The following is a 26,047-nucleotide window of genomic DNA, read 5'->3' as shown; positions in this document are numbered from 1 at the left end:
AAATGTTTGTATTTCACTTGACCTTGTCCCTGGTCTTTTATTACTCTTTCTGAACTTCCTGGGCAATCTTGCCCACTGTGTGGCTTTCACTCCACCAATTAGCTGCCTCCCATTCCTGGATACTTTCTAGGGCAATAATTCCCCCAATGGGGCATTTTGAAAATCTGAGGAGGTGCTTTTTTATTATGATGATGAAGGACAGAAGGGGACTACTGGTGTTTAGAGGGCAGGGCTTCGGTAGGCTAGCTGTCCTATAATACATTATATAGTCCCTCCCACAAAATAGAGAATTATCCCCTGCCCCACATGATTTTGAATGGCCAGCCTGACACTCATGTAAGTAAAAGACCTGATTATAATAGCATGGGCCTAGAACATATGTCTAGTTTTTATAAAATGCCAAAGTATTTTTTTGCTTATTTTTATTATATGCTTGAATTCCAGAAATGTAATGAAGGTACAAATCAGTAAGCAATTGTTGTTTAAGTTTTTCAGAACTTCACTAGAAGTAGTTGATCCATAAGGCAATATTGGATGTGGTGGTTTCCGGACACCCACCTGTGACACTGCGGTGACCAGTCTCCTGTCTGGCCTGAAGTGGATCTGGACCCCACACAGTCCCCATGTACAGCTGATACCAGGCTAAAATGGATCAGGTGGCTGAGGAACTAAGCCAGTGTCAGGTGGCACACCAGGCTGCCAAAGTAAGAGGCTCTACACATACATGGCCTTTCTTCCCTTCTGATGCGCTTGGGTGAAATATGTGGATATACAACAGATATAGATCACATAGATATGATCAGTGCAGCTGACAGTTTATGAGATCTGACCACCTCAGGCAACACCAAAGGATTCATCAGCAGATGCCAAGATCTTCAGATGCATAGGCTGAGGATGAAGAGATGGATGGTCCTCCTTCTCCTCGTCTTTAGGTCAGTCTCTTCTCATTTTGGCTTTTCTACCCAGATCACATCTGTCTCTGACCAGCTTGTCTCTTTGGTAGGTGGAGGCTTGGATGAACACAGGAAGATTATGGAGCAATACTTGAAGCCCAAATGAAGCTCAGGACCCAGAGACTTCTCAAAACTTGTCTTCAATGCTCGAACTCTTCTGTAGCCACCTGTTTCTACTGGAGTTTAGCCAGGTAGGAAGGTGGGGCAGAGTAGAGATTGGGAGCTTCATTGAAAAGCTCTTTATTTCATGTCCCTCTCAAGCTTAAAACCCTTTAGCGACTTCTTTGCCTGCTACATAAAATTCAAGTTCTTTATCTTGGCCTTCCACAGTTTCCACAGCCAGGCAGCACTCAAATCCTAAATTTACCACTTAATAACCATGTGACCTTGGGAAAGATCTTTGATCACTATGCCTTGTGTTCTCTTCCAGAAAATGAGAAAACCAATGTTGGACTGTACTGGACAGGATATATGTACTATATCAGGTCCTCCCTGGCACTCGCTGGCCATATGCATAGAGTCTGTGTCTCTTCCCACCACTTTAAAGACATGGATAAAATACCCTACCACAGGGCATGAGATCTGACATCCCAATTTGCCGCCAGCAAACCTAGAAGTGTGGGAGAGTTAATACTTATGGGGTAAAATTTGACTAATGGAAAATGGGAGACAGCTAACTGCGAGGCAGATAAATTCCCCCTTCTTTCCTTCCTTCCATGAATTGCTGCAAAGTTCCATTTCTCCAAAATAGCACAGTCTATGGGAAGACTTCCCAAGTATCAGGTGGACACAACTGCTGTGCCTCCTCAAGGCTTGTCATGAAGCAGTGCCCAGCCTGGTAATACATCATCTTGTATTACTTCCCATTATTTCTTCTCTTGCTTCTCACTCCTAATGTCTTGAGTTTTTACCTCCCCAAATAAAACATCAGTATTTAGTTTTTTGGCTCTGTTTTCTAGGTGACTTTGATGGTGGAGGGAAAGGAGAACCTTAGACTAGGGCAGAAAAGAATGAATTCTACTCTAACTTCTCCTCCTGCTCTCACCTTTCTCAGCTATCTGGAGTACCAAGTACCAGATATTAAGGGAGTCTATCCTGCCCTGCTGTCTCCTGAGGTTGAGGGGATAATGACTATCCTGGCAACTCTGCCAGATAGTTTAGACCTCATTTCCAGGCTGAGTAGGCTGTTTTAACCCAGAAAACTAATAGGGAGAAAGGAACTTGGCTATGCTATCAAGTGCAGGGCTGGAATCCCAATCAGGATCAGTCTGCTTCAGTGGTTGTCTCTCTCCTAAGAGATAATGTCTTCTGTAGGTGTTTCCTGAACCCACACTGGTGCCAAGCATGGCCGCATGATGGCTACAGAGAGATGAGTCAAATCTGGTTTCTGTGCTTAAGGTACCATCGTGATCTTGGGGCAGAGAGGTCCTCCTAGGTACAGTAGCCATGGAGAAGATGAACCCTAAAGGAAAGAGTCAGAAAGGCCTTCTGAAGGAAATGACCCTTGAGTCCAGTAAAAGAGTGTAACATCTAGTAATCCCTCAAATGTTGAAATAAACTGAACGGGTAAATGAAGAGGAAAGAGGATTCCAGGCAGAGAGCACTGGACCTAGCAACTGTTCAGGAGAGAGTCAGCCTGCAAGTGTCTATTCATTCAGCAGATGTCTTTTGAGCCCACAATACAAGAGCACCAAGGCTATGCGGTCCCATGGTGAAGAGCACCAAAACAACTAAGAAATGTGTCAAGGAATAAAGGCTTCTCAACGAAGTACCTGAGTAAGACCTGAAGGACTCACAGGGGCTGGACGCATCACTCACCCATTTCTTGGACATATGCCCTTGGTCGTGCTCTGTGCTGGACACAAGAATTCAGAGGAGCATGAAGGTACCCTTCCTCTATTGTGGAGCAGAAAGATCATGGACAATAATTGTAAACATATTCAGTGCTGCCAAGGAAAAGAGCCAGACTTCAGCAGGATCAAACGTATTCGGCTCTCTGGAGAAGCTCCACAGCCTTGGCCATGCCTGCTCCTGCCCTCCCACCCCTACCCTGACTTTATCTTGCTTGGCCACCTTTGTCTGTGTCACTAGTAGCCCCAGCATACTTGGGGTGGACGTCAGATGCCTTCCACCTCTCCAGGTGAGAGGAGTGGATATGATTGAAAGAATAGGGGCAGAAGGGACTAATTTGTGACCTGTTCACTGGCTCCAGAGATTGAGGTCGTGGGTGTCCAAAGTCACTTTGATTTCTACCTGGGCACCAGGTCCCTTCCATGGAGCAGGCTATCTTGAGTTCCATGGGCCAGGGCTGATCTCTGTTCCCCAGCCCACCTGTCTCACACACAGTCCTGTGGGTAGGGTCAGCAGACCAGATTGCTTATTGTTGGAATGTAAGATGAGAGATCTGGTTGGTGACCTACCATTTTCACTGAGAGATGGACATGGAGAGTACCAGAGTGAGCAAGGGTGTATGATGTGCACTGTGATGGTGGGCAAAAGAGGCTCCTACCCTTGTGGAGGTCACAATCCAGTGGAGGAGGGATGTTACTAGAAATGTACAAAGTGCTGGGAGGACAAACAGTGGAGACTTGCTGCAATGGGGCCAGGGGCTTAGGAAGGCATTTCTTGGAAATTGTGGTTTGAGGTCAGAGTTAAGGAAAACTAAGCAGACAAAGAAGGTGAGATAGTGATTCAAGGAGAAATAAATCTGTCCTTTATCCAGAGATTACCCTGTGTGAGGCAGTGACTAAGCCTTTCCCAATATCACCCAAAGTCCTGCCTCTGCTGTTTCCTGGCTGTGCGGCTTTGGGCAATTTACTTGTCACTCTGTTGCTTCTGATAGCAAAGGGGATGGAGAGAGAGACAAGTTGAAGAGAGGTAAGGTTTAAAGCGTTTCCTTTGGCTGCTATCCGGAGATTGGATTAGAGCAGGGGTTTAAGAGACAGGAGGGACTTCAGTATTTTTGGTGACAGTCAAGGTGGCTTGGGTCTGATTGTGATAGTGAAGGTAGAGAGAAGTAGAATGTGACAATTAATTAGATTTGCTTGGTGAGGGAGTGGTCAAGAATGACTCCCAGCTTTCTGGTTTGTGTTATTATAAGTAACACATAAAAAGAATGGATGAACTTCATTAATTTATTTTCTATTTATTGTGATATCTAGCATACTTGAAAAACATATTTTCTGCATATTCAATTTAAAGAATAATAATACTACTTATTTACTCCTTAGGTCCCTTGGGGGAAAAAATTTACCAATACACTTAAAGCCTTTGAGTCCCCCATTCTTCTCCCCAGGGGTAACAGCAATCCTGAATTTTTGTTAATCTTGTCTTTCCTGCTTATTGTTTTTATTCATATATAATATATATATTTCTAAATGATATAGTGATTGGTTTTGTATGATTTTGAATTTTACATTTACTCAATTTGGGGTTCATTGAACTTTTTCCAATTCAAAGGTTTATAGTCTTAATAAAATGTGGAAAAAAGTAATCACAATGTTATGTAATTTGAGTCACCAATTTAACATAACTGCATCAGTTTGCATTCAAAGGGATTCTGCTTATTTACACCAATGTGTTGCGTTCTCTTATTTCGAAATGAAAAACAATTTTTAAAAAACCCATTAAGCTGAAAATCAAATGCTGTTAAGTTTTTTTACTCCAAACTGTTACATGCTTGCTTCTCTGCACATTGCTAGCCTTAGACAATAGGGGAGGAATGATACATAATTAAAATTAATAAATATTAGAAACCCCTAAATAGCATTCATTAATTGCCAGGCACTATTTTAAGGATCCGGCATATTATAACTCGATCCTCGCACTAACCCTAAAGAGATTACTATTGTGCCTGTTTACCTACAGCACAGAGGTTGAGTTATTTGCCTACAACACAGAGGTTAAGAAGTGTCCCAAGGACAAATAGCTTGCTGGTGAACCAGAGTCTACACTCTTAAATCACCATTTCACATTAACTCTCGGGAAGGCAGCATCATCAGGAAAGAGCTTTGAGTGTGAGAGATTAATGAAATGTGGGAGACGATGAATATTCGCATTCCAGAAAATCCTAGAGAGACACATCACATTAAAGTATGGCCTTTAAAACCAGTTTGTGCCAGTTGCAAGTGGACATGTACACTAAGAGCCAGGAAATTAGTAACTATTATGAAAAGCTTAAGTCCAAGTTCTTGCCACACAGCCAAGAGCACAGTCTAACATGAAACGTGCCTGTTGCTATGTTTTGCCTACTCCAGGAGTCTCTCCAGGTTCTGTTAATCTGTATATTATCCTTAAATTTTCCCATGACTTGGACTATCCTTCCTAGTTATTAAGGATTGATAACTTGGCTCCCTGTTTATCTAAAGATGGGTTCGGTTTTTCTCGTGGGTTCTACCCAATGGAAGGTCCCTATATTTAACCCACTGTAGTCCATGGTCCTTGCCTGCCCATCCCAGACTTCCAGGACCCCAGCCAAGTTGCAGATCTTCAGATTTCCTTTTAGCTAAGATGAGACAAGAATGCCACCAGATTTTATTCTATATACAACAGAATACAAAGTGCTGGAGTGGGTGTCTCTAAAGATTCTTTCTTGCTCTAATGATGAACACTTTGTTTTTTCTTTTAGTGTGCAAATGGTTCCATAATTTAAGTTAACAGTGTTTATGACAATATGTAATAAATACCATAAAAAGTATAAGTCATTCTGGATGTGTTAGCTCGTTAAAACAAATGCTTGGTAGATTCCATAGTAAGCTTTAGAAACACGGTGCTAACTCATGTAAATTGCCATGACAAATGTGCTTTAGGACCAATAAAGTGTGTACTGACTCATTAATAGTCAAACCCAACATCTCCCTGTTGGTTCCCAAGAAAAGTCAAGTGGAGATCGGTGGAAGAGAAATTGCTGCCTGAATTCTGCCAACCTTCAGGCATTCTGATTAGCATGTGTGATTTGGCGCCTGTCTCTTGTGACACTGTGCACTTGCTATATCACCCTTGTGTTTTTGATCCTGCAAGGTCTAGAAAAGCCTCATAGCTCAACACATTCTTCCTGCCAGTGCCTGATGTGGAGTCTTTGGATTTATGTAGACTCCCCAGGCTCCTTCTGTATCAAAAAAAAAAAAAAAAAAAAAAAAAAAAAAAAAGCTTTAAGGGGCTCAGAAGGGGGTTCTCAGATTAAACTCCACACAGGTGAGTGGAAATGGAACCAGTCCAAATGGTAAACAAGCATGTCTCCTGCCTCAGAAGCACCCAGGAACTACAGGCATAAATATGCAATAAAGCTGCACTGAGGGGAGGCAAGCTCATGTTTTATAATGCATTTCTATCTTACACAACATCTGAGATTCCAGGAACAGTCCAGATCATGGCTGTTTGGGTTTTGCTAGGAAGAAAGCATCTTTTTTGTTACGTAGTAAAAGTATGATTGGGAGTTACAGGAATGACTGTGGAAGAGGTTGAGTATGTTGAAAAATACCTTTGTTGTTCCTTTTGCTGTCAAGCTTTGCTATTTAATTTCACATTATACAAACTGCTTAAAAACAAAGGGTTAAAAGGTTCATTCAACAGAGTCCTATGGTCATGAAGTTCACAGGTCTCTAAACCTCAGTTGTCTGTGGATGGTCTCTAACCTTTTATGCTTTTACAGTTTACAGAGTTGACCTTCTCTATTGCATCCGATGTGGATGATGTGGTTATTGTCTCATATCTGCAAAGCACATTAAAGTTTAATGCACACGTTCATGAGATTTCTTTGATTGAATCCTCACCACTGGGAAAACACTGAGAAAGCATATTTCCCCTTTTACAAGTGAGAAAATATGAGACTCTGGGTAGCTAAGAAAATTGCCCAGTATCTTATAGCAAGGAAGTGACAGACATGGACACTAAATTCATTCCTTCTAATTTTAAAGTCTTATGCTTGACTTACTCCATTAAAGTAAGTGGTAGGAAGAGGGAAGTTTCCTCTTTCCTTTAGTACTTCCACCTCCTGTACCCTCACCTTTTCTTGGGAGTAGATCTTGATGATCAGAATCTGCTCACATTGCCTCTGGTTCATGTAACTTTGTCTTTGCATCAGACAGATACATGCCAAATGACAGTACACAAACAACCAACTTTGATGCCTATTGGATGCAGAATTTACCAGGTATCTGGGAGAAGAAAGGATATATAAAATTGAATTAGTCAGTCAAAATAGTTTATCAAGTGCCTATTACATGCTAGACATATGGTATCTGTCTTTTAGAATGTTTGGAGAAAACAGACTTTTATAAATGTATTGATCCACTCATCTTTCCATTCAATCATCAATTAGCTTAAATCGTTTAATTGCTAAATCATATAGTAGCCCCCTCCAAAACCAGATAAATAAAAGAAGAAGATAAAAAAAACCTCACCAAAGGAAACAAATAAAAACCCTCTGGACCAAATTTATTCAAATTAGGACTAAAGATTGTCTATTTGAAAGCATATCAGCTCCCTTTACATTTTCTCCATCGCAGCAGGAATCAACTACTCACTCAGACATTTATATCCACAATGTAATGTTAAGTTTGTATAATGACCAGAGCTAGAATTGCCTTGGTTTATTGGACTGCTTTCCTTGCATGCTTTTCTCCGATATTTCATGCCAATGAGTATAACTTCCCTGCAGTATATTTCAATTTTTCTTTTCATTCCTAACGTGCACAATCTCGACAAACAGGAAAAGCTTTGACAGTAACTCTGAAAGGTTTTTTTTTTTTTAAAAAAAAAGCTTTTTAAAATTTACTGTTATTTCCAGGTATAGCTATCAGCCTGTACTAGTATACCTATTTGATGTAATTGAATTCTTAGAAAAAATAAAATATACTTCATAAAATGCTGGTGTAAAATCAACTGCAGCAAGCAGTTAAAAAACATCCACCAAAATTTACTAGCATGGAATTTTAAAAAATTTATTCCGTTTTTTATTAGATTTATATTTCAATTTTATGCTTTAATTTCTTATTAAGAGACTGCATAAAAATAAGTATGCAAAGGTCTTAGTTAAACAAATAGTGAACACAACTGTGTGAATGCATTATTGTAAAAATGAAATATTTGCCGAAAATCTAGGAGACAAATAGAAAGAGCTAACATTTACTGAGACCTTACTAATAACCAGACATAAAATACACATGCATTACTAATCCTCTTACCTTCCCAACATTTTTGTTGTTTTGTTTTGAGATGGAGTTTTGCTCTTGTTGCCCAGGCTGGAATGTAATGGCATGGTCTCAGTTCAGTGCAACCTCTGCCTCCTGGCAGTTCTCCTGCCTCAGCCTCCCGAGTAGCTGGGATAACAGGCCCCTGCCCCTACACCCAGCTAATTTTTGTATTTTTAGTAGAGATGGGGTTTCATCATGTTGGCCAGGCTAGTTTCGAACTCCTGACCTCAGATTATCCGCCCACCTTGGCCTCCCAAAGTGCTGGGATTACAGGCGTGAGCCACTGTGCCCAGCCCAACTATTCTTTAAGACAGGCAGCACTGTTACCTCATTTTACAGTCTGACCATTTTGGCATATGGAAATTATGGAATTCCTGCAAGGGCACTGAGCTAGTCCGTGCCAGAGCAGAGATTTGGGAATTCAAAGCCAGCTTGTCTGAATCTGGCTGTTACTATTGTTATCAAGCAGTCTTGGGTCTGTTGAGATTCACCAATCACCTAATTTGGAAAAGGCACTTTCATTTCCCCTTCCCCTAGCTTCTTTCTTCAACAAAGAATGAAACATTTAGGGACTATTTAAAACACATTAGATACAAAACTAAGCTACTAGCTTCCTTGTATCTACGAAAGTATTGAAACAGGTTTTTCAAGAAGGAGTGAGTGAAATGTGAGAGTTGATGGGACCCCTACACATGGCCAAGTTTAAAGACAAATAGAACAAAGTCAATTATTGGGCACAGAAGCAGCATATCTGTGCCCAAGTTAAATTAAAGTAATAAGGGATAGTGGAAAGTAGATGAAGTTTGAATTGAGGTACAGGTGGACTACAAAAGTAGTGTAGAAAGATAAACAGAAAAAAGAAAAAAGACAGGTGGGTGAAGACAACTGCACATATTGAAGAAGCTGAAAACAGTGGGTTAGTGGGCGTAAGGATTACTTTCCTCTAGAAAGAATTGGACTAAGGGAGAAAGTTGTTAACAGATAACCTTCTAATCCCCAATAGGAACTGGATTTCAACTCACCGTGACTTGGCTTCCATTATTTGATGCAGCAGGCCCCCTAAGAGCGGGTTCTCTCCTCCAGCATCTATCATTTTAAATTTCCTAAGAAATTATTTCCTGACTTCATTACTTGGCAGGTGTATTAGTTTCATATTGCTCCTGTAACAAAGTATCACAAAATTTGTGGCCTAAAACAGTCTAAATTTATTGTTTCCCAGTTCTGGAGTCCAGAAGTCCAAGATCAAGGTGTTGGGAGGGCTGATTTCTTCTGGAGATTCTGAAGGAGAATCTGTTCCTGGCCTCTCTCCTAGTCTCTGGTGGCTGTAGATGAACGGCCTTTGGTATTCCTTGGTTTGTAGATGTATCACTCCAATCTCTGGCTCTATCTTCACATGGCCTTCCCTCATTGTGTCTATATGTCTTTGTATATTCACATGATAGTATTCCTGTGTTTCTGTGTCTGTGTTCAAATTTTTCCCTTGTTAGGACACTAGTCATATTAAATTAATGCACAATGTAATGACCTCATATTAATTTAATCAAATCTGCAAAAACCCTACGTCCAAAGAAGATCACCTGTTGCAGGTACTGTGGGTTAGGACTTCAACACGTGTTTTTGGGAGGACACGATTTGACTCCGGACAGTGGGGTGAGATCTGTTGTTTCACTACCTGCTAGTTTTTCATATTTTACATCTGACAAAACCAAGTCTTAAGATATTCAAACATCAGGTTTTATTGGCATGATTTGATCCCAGGCCCAAGTCCTAATGAAATTTTTCTTAGTATACCATTCTGGAAAACTTCTTTTTAGCTAATGCTCATGGGGTCCCCTAAAAAGCCATGGTAAAAGATGTGGTTTAGGGAATGGGGCTAAGGAAGGTGACAGTTGGGGTAACAATTATCTCTATTGGTATCAATGGTACTTTACACCACCTGGTACTGAGTAGACACCCAATATCTGTTTCATCAATGCAGAAAATCACACAAAGCATCAAGGACACTGATAGCAATGAAGGACTGCTTTTGATAATTCAAATATCTCACCAATAATTTTTGCACTCTCCTCCTGGTACACTGTATAGCACACTTATCTGAAAATTGGCTTCCAGATTCAATTTCTCACTAGAGGTCTGCCTTCACTTCACCACTTAATAGAAAGCTCTACAGGATGCCTTACTTTTCTGTTCTAAAGCACTATCTTTAGAACAGAAGCTACAGAATAAAAGAGATCTGGTGTCAAACCCCAGCCCATTTCCTTGCTGGCTTTGTGATCTTGTGTAACATATATTAATCTTTCTTAACCTTGGCTTCTTCATCTATAAAGTAAAGACAAAGATAGCACCTGTGAGGATTAAATGAGCAAATCTAATGTAAAGTGTTAAAGAATAAAACCTGGTCAACAGAATGTGGTATGTTATCATAAGTATTCCATGTACTTGACTTGATACATTGTATGTGATTTTACACATAATGTTCATAACATTTTTGAGGTAGGTGCTACTTTTATCCCCATTTTGCAGACAGGAACTGACACAGAGGGGCTGAGGACCTAGGTTAAGCATTGATGGCTTCAGAGGAGTAGTGAAAGGGACGGGACAGGTCGGGCTTAGGCCTGTCTGACTCTAAAGACTTGTTTTTGAACCTCCTTATCCTAATATGTTGTATTATTTTAGGAAACCCAAAGAAATATGTTTTGGTTTAACACCAGACAGAAAACAGTCTGAATTTAACTTCACAGTGTTTGTTCAGATATTGACTTCTCAGACACAAGTAGAATAAAAACTAATAAATAAGCAAACAAACAAACAAGCCTGCTTTTCCTTAGTGGGAAGTGAACATGGCTAGAAACCATCTGCATCTCACTCCTACCTCAGCTCAACCCCTTCCCCATGACACTGTCAGGACTCTCATCGCCTCTCCTGGGTAAAACAATGGCCCTTTGGGTAACCACCAGCATGCAGGAACAGCAAGGTTCCAAATGGGATCCTGGCTAGTTTCAGTTACAAGGAGATTTTAAGCAATTCAACAAAGCATGATATACATACAGGGACCAAAAACAAGTGGGAAAAGTAGGGTGAAGAATCACTGGCAAACGAGTTACCAAATATGAACACAAGGGATATGTAAAAACGGTTATCCAAATCCAAAAGGAGCTGCAGAAACAAGGAGGGAACTCTGGAGGAAACCATTTGTGAATGGCTTTGATTTAGTTCCCCTGGTGTCCCCTCTGCAGCTCTGTAAAGTAGCAGACCTCAGAGTTTAGAATCAGATATCAATGCGTCAAGGGCATTCACAGGAACCTCAGTTCCAATAGCCAGCTGCTATGGTCTGAATGTCCCCCAAAACGTCTGTGTTGGAAACTTATTCCCAATGCAACAGCATTGGGAGTTGGGTCCTAATAAGAAGTCTTTATGTCATGAGGCTTCCTTCCTCATGAATAGATATTGCCACAGTAGAAAGTGTTCATGGGAGTGGGTTCACTCTCTTCTACTCTTCTGCCATACAAGGACATAACTTTGGTCTCTGCCTGTCTTTGGTCTCTGCCAGCACGTAAGCAGGCAGCAAGAAGGCCCTCACCAGACACCAGACACCACAGATGCTGGTGCCTTGATCTTGGACTTTCCAGACTCCAGAACTGTGACAGATAAATCCCTTTTCTTTATAAAGTTACGCAGTCCCCAGTCATCTGTTATGGCAGCCCAAAGCACACTATGACACCAGCTCTTCCCTACTCACTTGTCTGACCACCTCAGAGGGACAATCAACATGAGGTCAAATGCATTTACCTTGAGGATGCTACAAAACATAAACACTACATACTGACATAGAATGTGTGAACCTACCTTCCCATAAGAAATTAAAGCATTTTGGTCTGCACTAAAAGTAGAATTCAATTATTATATGAAGACCTATGATGAAGGAAGAAAAGAAGAGGTATGTAATGAATACGAGTCACAAGAGTACATTGGTGAACTTGGTTTCAATTATCCCAAGCATCAAGAGAGTTAGGGCTCTGAATTTTGTAAAAACTAGTTTATTGCACATTTTAATGGAGAAGGTGATAAAGGCTGTAAATGTTCTGCATACTTAGTACTACTTACTTTAAAAAAACTTGAAATATAATTTTGTGTATTTAATATAGGTGGATGATTAAGTCAGGAAAAAATTTGAAAGAGGTTCTTTGATCTGCTTTTTCAGATTAAAGAATTTGGTAAATCAGATGACTAAACAACCAACAACTTTAAACCCTCAACTAAAATTTTATACTGTTATGACAGAGATATGGATTCACCAAACTTGAGGCTGTAAAATGACAACATATATTTCAATTCTGCTGATTGGTTTCAGAAAGTAAAGCCACTCAGGAGAAAGCTGGACATGAGGATTGAACAGATGGTGACTTGAGACTGCAGCCAATTCCCATTGCTAAACTACCCTGAAGTCAATGGAATCACAGCTGTCAAAGAATTGTAGAGCTATTCAGTGGAAATGAAAACCTAATTGCATAAACAATTCATAGGTTTGATGGGCATGAATCACACCTTATATTTTTGTGTCTGCCTTTAGGTTCCAACTCTATGGGTATATCTCAGTCATTTAGCATCTGCTCCATCTTTGAGACTGAGTTTCCAGAAGACCTGATTCAACCAGAAGCAAAAGACAGTGGCCAAGAAGATGGCACAGCATAAGAATTTGGGAAATGGATAAAAACATCCCAGAGACACACAACAATTAGTAACCATGTGAACAGATTCTGTAATATTGGGTCTGTTGGGCTCTGCGGGAAGGTATTCCCTTTGGAAATGACTGAAATGGAGATTTTGAACCACTTTCAATGATACAAGTTTGGGGTTAACATGGAGAAGGTGCTTCACAGAATATACCACGTTTCAATAACTGTATTCTTATTGAATTGTTCAAAATTGGCCAGTGACTAATATTAGGCCTCTAAGAACAAAATTCATTAGGTTTATTTAGCCTGTTTTTGTATTACTACTACAAAATCCAATAGCTTAAATAGCTAGCTGAATACTTTTGATGTTAAAGAGCAAAATTCCATGAAGATTTTAGAGCAAGAGAGCTACCGCTGAGAATAAACAATGCAGATTTGTGGTAAAGTGCAATGAATTTGTTGAACTGCCAAGGCTTCTGATCATCACTGTTGAAACAGTAATGCTGACTGCTATCTGAGCTTTCTCATTGCCAACTATTGAGAATGTCTGGATTATCCAGATGTTGCAACACAGTTGCGTTTTTGGATTCACCACTCCCTCTGAGCTGTGATTCTGTTTTTTCTTATTGTTGATGTTCTTCGTTTTTAATATGAGGAATATTTGTGTATTATACTTCAGTTTTAGTTTCCTTAATCACAGACTAGACAAAAGAAAATTGGCTTCGTTTCCATTAGGAAACCACTTAGAAGCCGTTTTCAGAATTGTAGACATTACTGTGAACTATGTCCAGGTGTTGTCATGAACGTATGACATCCTAGAGTGGAAAAGCAACCTGGGTTTCAGAGACTGTTTTACTCCTTTATCTGGAATGTTGTTTTAGCTGCTATGGCTCCAACAGGGCAAGCATAGCATTTTATTTAATCTAAATATCTTTCTTCTTTTTTTTTCTAAGTTATGAAAAGTCAATGACCACATTTCATCTCTAGCCTCTCGTGAGGTTTAAATTATACAAGGAAGAAATATTTACAACGTCAAAAGCTGAAGATTGTTGGGAGTCAGAAGTGATTGTTCAGAATCAGTTTTAATGACAAGTCAGAAATTAGATGAAGAGATGAAATGCTAAGCCCCCAATGTGTTCTGAAAAGTTAAATAACCATCTTACATCAGTTGGTACCTTTTTGAAAGGATCCAGGATGCATAAGTGATAAATTAATAAAAAGCACTTTTAAAAATCAACAAAAACATGGCAGGAAATGGAAGAAAAGAGAAGCAAGGGATTCATTCTAATACATATTAAGAACAAGCCAAAGTGCAGTATTGGCTTTAGGGTTTTACTGTTCATTGTGTCAAAACTGTCACAAATTTTAGATTTTTTTTTTTTTAAATTGGGAATGTGAATGAGGCAGGTAGATAAGTAGAAAAAGTTGTGTGAAACTCTTTAGTACTGAAAATAAATAGTTGTACTTCTCTGTGACTGCAGTTAAAATTATTCAAAGCTCAGTATCCTAGTGGAAGAGTGGAAGTGAACCTCACATAGTTGTTCAACTGTCCTTTGAGTAGGCAAAAATTTCCACACATCATGTTTATTGATCATGATTTTTCTTTTCTTGAACTGTTATTTTAAGATCAGTACACACTTTGCCTCTTACTGCTACAAAAAAGTGTAGGATCTCATGGTCCTGTGTATGTGCTCTATAAAGTCCATGATGAAGGAACCTTGTCTGTCTTTTGTTATACAGCCCAATAGAGAATAGAACCTGACACAGTGGAGTCGCAAAAAGCATGCGTCAAATGAATGAATAAAGAATCAACTCGCTTTATTCTATTTTTTCTAACTTTTTATTCTTCTCTTCTGTTTTTCTACTTACTAGTATTTTATCTTGTTTGTTTTATATGTAATTTTGAAATCCACCTCAAATCAAAAGGACAGGGAAGGAAATTTCAGATTTCAGGTAGCTATAAGTAATACTCCCAAGAACCATTGAGGGTAAGATGCAGGAGAAAGTCTGGGGTAGAATATGACTTTAGGTTTATCATCAAATAGACTTGCTTGTATTTTACCCCCAAATTACACAGACTTATAAACCTAGCCATTGCCATAAATAGGCAGCCACAAGTTCCTCCTGGAAAGAGCTGAGCTGATCCTTTTTAATTACTTCTCACATGTTCACCTCTTAAATAAGCTACTTCTCTTCTGCTGGTGTAATGGCTAATTTTATGTGTCAACTTGACTGGGCTAAGGGATGGCCAGAAAGCTGATTAAACATTATTTCTGGGTACATCTGTGCAGGTGTTTCTGGAGAATGTTAGCATCTGAATCAGTAGATTGAGTAAAGAAGATCACCCTCTCCAATGTGGGTGGGCATCATTCAATTTCTTGAGGATCTAAATATCATAAATTCACTCTCTCTCTCTGAGCTGGGACATCTATCTTCTTCTGCTCTCGCACCTCAGTGCTCCTGGTTCTTGGGCCTTCAGACTCAGACTGAATTATACCACTGGCTTTCATGTTTCCCCAACTTGCAGATAACAGATCATGGAAGTCTTAGTCTTCCTAATCTTGCAAGTGAATTCCTATAATAAGTCTTCTCTTACAGTTACATTTAATAAAATATTCTCTTATAGATATATGTGGAGTATTAATAACAAAAAGGATTCAGACTGATGGGAACACAGGACAGCAAAAAGATAAAGGAGATAAGATATAAATCTATCTTTTTCATGGTCCAGGACTTAGAGCCCTCCCACACAAATAACTCACAATCCTCCTGCACCTGACTTATCACCAGTCCCTCGGCTGATAGAAAAATACAAGGTAGCTCCCTCAACCTTGACATTATCAGTACTGCATATAGCCCTCTCCAGCACAAGCACCATCCTATAAAATTCCCAGCAAGCCTTTGTCTCCTTGCAGTCAGCTCCTCTCTTTCCTCCCTTGCTAGCCTGCCCCTTGCATCCTTGCAATGTATTTTCTCTATTGTTTTTATTTTTATTTTATTATTATTATTATTTTATTATTATACTTTAAGTTCTAGGGTACATGTGCATAATGTGCAGGTTTCTTACATATGTATACTTGTGCCATGTTGGTGTGCTGCACGCATCAACTCGTCAGCACCTATCAACTCGTCATTTACATCAGGTATAACTCCCAATGCAATCCTTCCCCCAACCCCCCTCCCCATAATAGGCCTCAGTGTGTGATGTTCCCCTTCCTGAGTCCAAGTGATCTCATTGTTCAGTTCCCACCTATGAGTGAGAACATGTGGTGTTTGGTTTTCTGTTCTTGCGATAGTTTGCTGAGAATGATGGTTTCCAGCTGCATCCATATCCCTACAAAGGACACAAACTCATCCTTTTTTATGGCTGCATAGTATTCCATGGTGCATATGTACCACATTTTCTTAATCCAGTCTGTCACTGATGGACATTTGGGTTGATTCCAAGTCTTTGCTATTGTGAATAGTGCTGCAATAAACATACGTGTGCATGTGTCTTTATAGCAGCATGATTTATAATCCTTTGGGTATATACACAGTAATGGAACGGCTGGGTCATATGGTGCATCTAGTTCTAGATCCTTGAGGAATCGCCATACTGTTTTCCATAATGGTTGAACTAGTTTACAGTCCCACCAACAGTGTAAAAGTGTTTCTGTTTCTCCACATCCTCTCCAGCACCTGTTGTTTCCTGACTTTTTAATGATTGCCATTCTAACTGGTGTGAGATGGTATCTCATTGTGGTTTTGATTTGCATTTCTCTGGTGGCCAGTGATGATGAGCATTTTTTCATGTGCCTGTTGGCTGTATGCATGTCTTCTTTTGAGAAATGTCTGTTCATATCCTTTGCCCACTTTTTGATGGGGTTGTTTGTTTTTTTCTTGTAAATTTGTTTGAGTTCTTTGTAGGTTCAGGATATTAGCCCTTTGTCAGATGAGTAGATTGCAAAAATTTTCTCCCATTCTGTAGGTTGCCTATTCACTCTGATGGTAGTTTCTTTTGCTGTGCAGAAGGTCTTTAGTTTAATGAGATCCCATTTGTCAATTTTGGCTTTTGTTGCCATTGCTTTTGGTGTTTTAGACATGAAGTCCTTGCCCATGCCTATGTCCTGAATGGTATTACCTAGGTTTTCTTCTAGGGTTTTTATGGTATTAGGTTTAACGTTTAAGTCTCTAATCCATCTTGAATTAATTTTCATATAAGGAGTAAGGAAAGGATCCAGTTTCAGCTTTCTACTTATGGCTAGCCAATTTTCCCAGCACCATTTATTAAATAGGGAATCCTTTCCCCATTTGTTGTTTTTCTCAGGTTTGTCAAAGATCAGATGGCTGTAGATGTGTGGTATTATTTCTGAGGACTCTGTTCTGTTCCATTGGTCTATATCTCTGTTTTGGTACCAGTACCATGCTGTTTTGGTTACTGTAGCCTTGTAGTATAGTTTGAAGTCAGGTAGCGTGATGCCTCCAGCTTTGTTCTTTTGACTTAGGATTGTCTTGGCGATGCAGGCTCTTTTTTGGTTCCATATGAACTTTAAAGCAGTGTTTTCCAATTCTGTGAAGAAACTCATTGGTAGCTTGATGGGGATGGCATTGAATCTATAAATTACCTTGGGCAGTATGGCCATTTTCACGATATTGATTCTTCCTATCCATGAGCATGGTATGTTCTTCCATTTCTTTGTATCCTCTTTCATTTCACTGAGCAGTGGTTTGTAGCTCTCCTTGAAGAGGTCCTTTACATCCCTGGTAAGTTGGATTCCTAAGTATTTTATTCTCTTTGAAGCAATTGTGAATGGAAGTTCATTCATGTTTTGGCTCTCTGTTTGTCTGTTACTGGTGTATAAGAATGCTTGTGATTTTTGCACATTGATTTTGTATCCTGAGACTTTGCTGAAGTTGCTTATCAGCTTAAGGAGATTTTGGGCTGAGATGATGGGGTTTTCTAAATATACAATCATGTCATCTACAAAGAGGGACAATTTGACTTCTTCTTTTCCTAACTGAATACCCTTTATTTCTTTCTCTTACCTGATTGCCCTAGCCAGAACTTCCAACCCTATGTTAAATAAGAGTGGTGAGAGAGGGCATCCTTGTCTTGTGCCAGTTTTCAAAGGGAATGCTTCCAGTTTTTGCCCATTCAGTATGATATTGGCTGTGGGTTTGTCATAAATAGCTCTTATTATTACGTTCCATCAATACCGAATTTACTGAGAGTTTTTAGCACGAAGGGCTGTTGAATTTTGTCAAAGGCCTTTTCTGCATCTATTGAGATAATCATGTGGTTTTTGTCTTTGGTTCTGTTTATATGCTGGATTACATTTATTGATTTGCATATGTTGAACCAGCCTTGCATCCCAGGGATGAAGCCCACTTGATCATGGTGGATAAGCCTTTTGATTTGCTGCTGGATTCAGTTTGCCAGTATTTTATTGAGGATTTTTGCATCGATGTTCATCTTTATTTTTATTTTTGAGATGGAGTCTCTCTCTGTCACCCAGGCTGGAGTGCAATGGTGTGATCTTGTCTCATTGCAAACTTCGCCTCCTGGGTTCAAGCGAGTCTCCTATCTCAGCCTCCCAAGTAACTGGGCTTACAGGTGCCCACCACCACACCTGATCAAATTTGTGTGTGTATTTTTTTCTTTTCAGTAGAGACAAGGTTTTGTCATGTTGACCAGGCTGGCCTTGAACTCTTGACCTCATGTGAGCTGGCCACCTTGGTCTCCCAAAGTGCTGGGATAACAGGCGTGAGCCATCAGGCCTGGCCCTTGTAATGTATTTTCACAATTTCTCCAAAAAAAAATCTGTCTTTTTTTTTTTTTTAATCTGCAACTGTCTTGGTAAATTCCTTTACTGCCCATGCCACAGGCTCCAGTTTGTTGCTACCTATGGCAATGTATTTATAAGAGAAAACTTTGTTTCGCTGGAGAAGGTTAAAGAAAGTTATTCTTCTCTCTAACTTCTCTATATTCATCAGAGAACCCTGATGAATATACCTGGGAAGCAGGGAGAGCTAAAAGAGGTCAACCTTCTTTGGCTAGTATAAGTCCCTTCTTTTGGAAACCAAAGCTTTCATGGGAGTGAAAATTCTTCCAAAACAGGTATACAGAAAGAAATGGAGGAAGAGAGGGAAGAAAGAGAAAATCTTCCAGAAAATAAAAAGACAAAATCAAGTAATGATCTGATTATTCCATCAAGGTAGCTAGCATAAATGGCAAGCCCCTGCCCCTTCCCTAATTCCATTTCAGCAACTCCTTTCTTTCCCACAGGGACTTTGGGTTTCTGTCCCAGTGTCTTTATATTCTTTTCCTCTTCCTAGGACAAGTGACATTTAAAAATTATACCAAAAAGTGACAAGGATATCAAGTCTATCTATCATTTGCAGTTCAAACATTCATTATTCCAATATAGACATAATAACTAAACATCTTCAAGGTCATCAAGGTCAGATAAAATCTATGGTTATCACCGGGAATCTATTCTTGTGCACAAGCAAATTCTAAAACCTTTTTCTTTCTTTCAGATGCTTAAGGTGGGAATAGAAGCTGGAAACCTAGAATTATTTCAACTCAATCACCAGCCATTCACTGACTTTTTACCATGTATAAATCCTGATTGACCTCAAAAGGAGTAATATTAAGTTTGATTCTTACATGTTTTTAAAAAAAGATATCCAAGATACAACTATCAAAAGATGGCCCAGGATCAACTGCCAGATTAGCTATATGTCCCACAGATAATGATAGAGGAGGGAACTTAAAAAACTACTTTCTTGTGCAAAACTTATACCTGTCACAAAATAAAGATAAGCCGGAGCACTAGAATTTATGAGACATTAAAAAGAGCTCATTATTTTCTAAAGCCTAAAAGTTTTTTTAAATTTTTTTATTTTTCTGAAAGATAAAAGAAAGTGAACATGTAAGGGTTAATCAAGAACCTGAGCAAACATTCAACAGATAGTATTCTTTACCAACTTCAAAGTTCATAAGAATATGTTTTTGCTAAGTAGTGAGAGGAGAAAATAAGAATTCAGTTAAACAACGAATAAAGATAACTGTAAGGTAGGAATAAACATACCAGAGGATACAAGAGTATTATGCTTCTTCAAATTTTGCTTCCAAGGTTTTCATTTTTCTGAAAATATAAACCAAGTTCAAGTAAATTAATATTTTTACAATTTTAATATTATTTTTCTTTTAAAAACTGATATTGAGTACTGAATTCCCTGAGACCTAGCAGTCCACACCTGGAAATTAGTTACTACTTAAAGCAAGAACTAATGGCTCCTAGGAGAAAATGCAGACAATAATGTCAACCGGCCTCTAGAGGGCTTACTACAAATCAAATCTAGTTAATGAAGACATACCACACATCACTCCAGGAAGCACTTGTTTTTAAAGGTGATATACAGGTATTTAAGAGATTTTATTTGGAGAGACTCATGCCTGACTTGCTTTTCCAAATGACAAATGAGTCTTCACTAATCTTCAGACATAATTTGACATTTACAAGTCCGTCTTTCTTTCTTTCTTTCTTTCTTTCTTTCTTTCTTTCTTTCTTTCTTTCTTTCTTTCTTTCTTTCTTTCTTTCTTGCTTCTCTCTTTTTGAAAAAATATCTATTGAGTGCTAGGTATTTCCAAATCTTAACTGGGGTTATTTACCATCTCTGGTGCCAACCAAGCTGTGAGTTCCTTGTGTGCCCATTATACCCAGCAACAGACACACAGTCTGGCATAGAAGCAGGCGACCAGGAAATGTGTGTTGCTTTGAATTGATCCTCTCTTTTAGTTCCAATGGTGTTAGAAAATCTTCTCAGTACAGGATGAGGCTGACAATAATAAAAACTCATTTGACTTTTTTTGTAGCTTACAATAATTAACACACACTTTCATGCACATTATCTTAATGAAACCTTAAAACATTAGTGAGTGAGGCTTTATTATCATTTACACTGATGAGATGACTGAATCTAAGGGACTTAATGTATTAAAGTAGAGATTCAAATTTAGTTCTTTTGATTTCAATCTCAATGACCTTTTCATTGACTCATTGCTGCTTCTGATTATACAGATAATGAAGTGAAAAATTAGTAACCTTTTAATAGTTGTCCCTCAGTGTGTAGAATTGTAGAACCTGAGACAGGGAAAAGGCATCAGACATGATTGCAGCTAATTAGTCAAAACGTTGGAAACTAGTTGACTTATGAAGGGAACTGGGAGGTGAGGCCTTAATGTATCAGCTCCTGGAGAGCTCCTTAAGCCAAATTGTTAAACTAATCAGGTGCCAGGAACAGAGATAAGACCCAAAAAGGAGAGCCATCTTCTTGGCTGACAAACTAAGAGAGGTGAAAAGACCACTAGGATGGTACCCAAGACACCGGATGAACCACGTTAGAGCTGAGCATAGAGTTTGATGCGAGAAACCATCATGGAGAAGCACAAGAGGAAGTGAACAAGATGGGATCTGGTAGACATGGAGTTAGCTCCAGTTGACTGGGTCTAACTGCAGAGGCCTAGTTTATTCCACACATACTGTTTCCATCTTGGTGCACTGGTCAAGACTTGTCCTCACTCTCATTCAAATGAGACAGGAGGAGAAAGAGGGAATATAAATTATTAACCTAAAAAATGATTCATTTTCTTTCTACTAATCAGCAGATGCATGGCAGTTAACATGGGAATCATGCCCTAGTAAATGTATGCTTTGATAAATGACCTATCTTCCTATTTGGAAATAAGCATAGGTTGGTGTGGCTATGTAGTGTTTTCCAGAGAAACAGAACCAAAAAGGATGTGTGTGTGTGTTTGTTTATTTATATACATGAACACATTTATTACAAGGAATTGACTCACATAATTATAGAGGCTAAGACCTAGTAAAGCTGATGATGTAGTTTCAGTCTGAGTCTGAGTCTGAAGGCAAGAGATGACCAATAGCCCAGGTCAAAGATAGTGAGGACTTTTATTCTATTTAAGTCTTCAACAGATTGGAGGGGGCCAACTCCCATTGAGAAGGGCAATCTACTCAAGTCTACTGATTTGAATGTTAATCTCATCCAGAAGCATCCACAGACATACCCAAATAATCTTTAACCAATGTCTGGGCACTTCGTGGCTCAGTCAAATGACACATAAAATTAACCATCACATGCTGTTTCTAGACAAAGCAGTGAGGGTGGTATTAAAGGCTGAAATGGATGAATGGTCACAGAGAGGAGAGGATGAGGCCCTGAAGGTGGGTGCCGGTATCTTGCAATTTTGCACTGGGGTTAGAGCTGGTGTTGAGAGCACTGGGAGGGCAATAAAACAGTGGTTAAGAACACGGACTGCCTGGGTTTGACTCTTGTTTCTAATACTCACAAGCTGCATGTTCTGAAAACCTTTTCTAACCCAATTTTTTCTTTTTTCTTTGTAAAGTTGTGATAATGTAGTACCTGCTTCCTGGGTTGTAAGTTTTAAAATATTTAAATAATATATATGATTCACTTAGAGTTGTAAATCTCCAATAAATTTTGAATTTTTTATGGGAGAAGGATTTGGGGGGGAAAAGGCATTCTGGGAAAGTATAGTAACTTGCATCAATATAAAACTAGATTGAATATCACGTCTCTTAGGGCAAGTGTATTTCTTCAGGGGATACTGGAAAAGTCTAAACTATACAATACATGAGTGAATTTTTGATAGGCATCACTTGTTTACCTCTTCAACTTACTATTCCAAAGGAAGGAAGGTACCTGTTCTAATTTATCTATTAATTCAACAAATAGCTATTGAGCATCGACCCTATGCCATGGGATGTTCCAGGCATCAAGATACTGTAAGTTCCTGCCCACAGGGAGTGTCCATTCCAGTAAGACTCGCTTCAGTAGTTGTTAATGTTTATCTCTGTGCTTCCTGGTTGTTGTACTTCTTTCACCGATGATTAGGAGGTAGAAATCCAGGCTAGGTAAGAACCCTGCAGAGATGACAGGAAAATGGCTAATTGGTTTCATTTGCTCTCTGCCTAGGTGGAAAGATCTTAGGGCTTTCCACACACTTGTTCCTTTCGACATTTTTCTTTTTTGAAAAACTGAGTTCTATTCTGGTTCTGACCGCACATCTAGAAACCAGCGGGGATGGATACCTGAGGAGGACCAGTACACTCCACCAGTGAGCTGAGTCCAACCTTCTCTTAGTTGGAGTACACTTAGAGTAGGGCTGAGTCCTACTCTTTGTTTCTGGTGTCCTGTCCTGAGAGCTCCCACTAGTCATAACATAAAATGGGACACTGCCTCCTCTGTCCCCATCAAATCTGTCCACTCCAACCCAGCTGTGCTCTTCTAGAATAACTGTCTCCTTGGGCTCCTTATGGGACATCAGCAGAATGTTCTATTCTTTAATAGTCATGTCTTTCTCCAACGGTTTTTGCCTTTCTTATTTTCTTGCTATATGCCATGCCTGGCACATTAGCAAAGACCTAATAAATATTTGTCAAATGAATTTGGGTGGTGTTCAAGATGATCTTAGAAAGTACGTGGTAAACAACTTATATTTCCATATATCAATATTAACTTTAATGTTGTAGGAAAGATATATAACTGGAATCAATAGATTAATGTCTTTTTAAAGACACTAAACATATAAACTGAAAGTATTAATATATATATGTTCATCTGTAATGATCACAAAGTTTTCTTCTCTAGCATAGTGAAATCTAATACATCTTTTATTATTAAACATTTAAAATTTTTAACTATTACGTAAAAACCTCAGGTAACATTATGGTAGCTACATCTTTTTAAACATCTTATTTATTTCAAATGATTTAATAAAAATGGAATTTTAAGGAAATAAATAAAGACATTTACAGTGGTATGAAACTGACCAAAGTTTGGGAAACATTGACCCAGTGACTAATCACACAACCTCTGTAGTTTACCAGGATGGGTTTTAATCCTGGTTTTGACATAAACCAATTGAATGGCTGTAGGAAAGGATTTGACTCCTCTGGGCCTCAGTTTCCTCAGTTTAAAATGGGGCTATAATAGTATCTACCCCATAGAGTTGTTGTGATGAGTAAATGAAATACATAATCCATGCAAAATGCTAAACCCTCCGGCAATCAACTGAGACTTTTCAGTAAATGGCAATTATTATTAATCATTGCTCTAATAACATAACTAACATCTTCTCAATTCCTACTTGGCATTCTAAATGCTGTTGAATGGAAGGCTCAGGATGCTGTTTCATTCTCAAGGACTTGCACAAGAATTGGGGTAGGCCTGGATGTGGAGGTGGATCCCACCAGGACATAAGCTTAGAGGAAGGAGAGGCCATAGACTGAGAAGAAACCAAGAGAAACTGAGGTCTGGGCAGAGGTCCCAAGGCTTAGCTAATGAGCACATCTCCTAGGCTGTTGAATGGGAAGACCAGAACCTCTTCTGAGATTCCCCCATGACTACTTTACTTTGGTAATTTATTTCAGTTGGTACACTTGATTCCTTAAGAAAAAATGACCCTGCTTTTCTGAATGTTAAGTAGATGAGAGTTCAGTCCATATTCAATGCTAAGAAGCAGAAATTTTGCAGAGCAATAAAGAGACCACATACATAAATAAGATGAAATTTTGTTTAACCGTAAAACCTGCAGTTGGTTAGTCATTACATTGTAATCTAACCTGATCTAAACAAGGCAGTGCACAGATGCCTTATAAGCTTTTTCTCTTCTACAAATATCTCATTACCATCCACAGGAGCAGTTAAATATAGATATTTTGTTTTTATGGCCTTTATTTCTGAAACATAAAAGGTTTCATGTTTCTAATTCCTAGACAATTTTTCATGGTATTTCTGTTTATCTTGCATTCTATTTTCAAACTCTGTTTGGGAAAAAAAAATCAATGATTTCTGGAAAGTCTAAAGTGTTTTTCAATTATATTGTGGGAATTCTGGAACTAAGCGAGTCCTTTTCTGCCTCTGGTCTTAGACAATTGCTTTTCTCAACAGGAGTTAGTCTAGTTGGGATTTTAGTCTCCTGGTCTCTTTAAAAGTCTCTCTGGTTGCTCTTATTTCCTTTTGTTTCACTATTGTTTATTGCACTGAGTTTTAATAAAGTTTACTTAGACTGGCTTTGGCAGCAATAAAGTCTTATTTAGTTGAAAGTTCCAACATAAGAGTTTTATGTTGCAGAGAAATAACATCCCTGCAGACCTTCTGATGACCTTCAGACAGATTTGAACAAAAGACTCTGAGAGAGAAAAACAGCAGAGGCAAACTTCGTGCACATCCATCCACAGGCAGAGTGACTTTGTCCCACAGGCTCTCACACTTACAAGGGTTCTTGCTTAGTTTAATGCCCTGCTGTCCCTATTTTGAAATTCTCAATGATGTTTTCATGATCCCTTATGAAGCCATGGGCTGCCCCAGCCCCAAGCTTGTTGCCACACTATGCTCCACCTGCTTGGAAAGTCACCACCTACATTTTCCCTTCCTGATCAACTCCTCACAGCTCATGGGTAACTCTCTGTAAAACTTACTCTCCCTTCATTAGGCCAAGTTTGTCACTCCACATCTCCGTGTTCCCATGACAACACATGCACCCTTTTAGAGATACACTGTTTATTCTATACTATATGTGCACATGTGATTGCTATCCGTCCCAAGTATGAACTCTAGGCCAAAGAGTAGGTCTGCATTTATCTTTGTGTTTCTCTGGAATAGTGCCTGCTTCTTGTAAGATTCCTTAAATGTACCATAACGAGAAAAGTTTCAATAAGCATTCACAATCGGCTCCAGCCAGATGAAGCTTCTTCTTGCCTTGGTACACTTCTCTATCTACAGATTTTTTTTTATAAATGTGGAACTCTTACTCCTCTTTTAACAGACAACTAAAAGGTCCTTTTTCTGAGAAGTTTTCTTTGAATGTAAAAGAAAGAAGGAATCACTTCCTCCTGTGTGGTCTCTCTGCACTTACCCCATTGCACTGTGAGTATTTGAAAATGTCTGTTTCCCCCACTTGACTAAGAGATCCTTGAAGCTCATGTTTTATTCATCTTTGTATCCCAAGCTCTGGCATGGTACCCAGCACAAAAAAAGCAGAATGAAGCAAGCAAGCAAGAAAAGGCAAAGGCAAAGAAACAAATCACACAGTTGCATGATCCCAAGACAATGACGTGATAGATGAAAATTCCAATTGAGCAATTCAGTTTTATTAGCTGACATGTCATGAGTTGCTAAGTACCTTTTTCTT

The 26,047-nt window shown here is 39.1% G+C and overlaps 2 long non-coding RNA genes across 2 annotated transcripts in view; both read left to right on the top strand.

Annotated features, from left to right (window-relative positions):
* Nucleotides 1–14,710, top strand: part of LOC105487921 (uncharacterized) — a 28,999-nt gene extending 14,289 nt beyond the window's left edge. The window contains exons 2-3 of the long non-coding RNA XR_011620669.1: nucleotides 1,004–1,144; nucleotides 12,717–14,710. This is a non-coding gene — a long non-coding RNA (uncharacterized lncRNA). The remainder of the gene's footprint in view (nucleotides 1–1,003; nucleotides 1,145–12,716) is intronic.
* A 7,326-nt stretch (nucleotides 14,711–22,036) lies between these two features.
* LOC139362232 (uncharacterized) overlaps nucleotides 22,037–26,047 on the top strand; it is a 41,419-nt gene continuing 37,408 nt past the window's right edge. The window contains exons 1-2 of the long non-coding RNA XR_011620668.1: nucleotides 22,037–22,055; nucleotides 25,682–25,782. This is a non-coding gene — a long non-coding RNA (uncharacterized lncRNA). The remainder of the gene's footprint in view (nucleotides 22,056–25,681; nucleotides 25,783–26,047) is intronic.

Source organism: Macaca nemestrina, chromosome 3 (assembly GCF_043159975.1).
Source record: "Macaca nemestrina isolate mMacNem1 chromosome 3, mMacNem.hap1, whole genome shotgun sequence".
Taxonomy (NCBI): Eukaryota; Metazoa; Chordata; class Mammalia; order Primates; family Cercopithecidae; genus Macaca; species Macaca nemestrina.
This window is presented reverse-complemented; position numbering and strand designations above follow the sequence as displayed.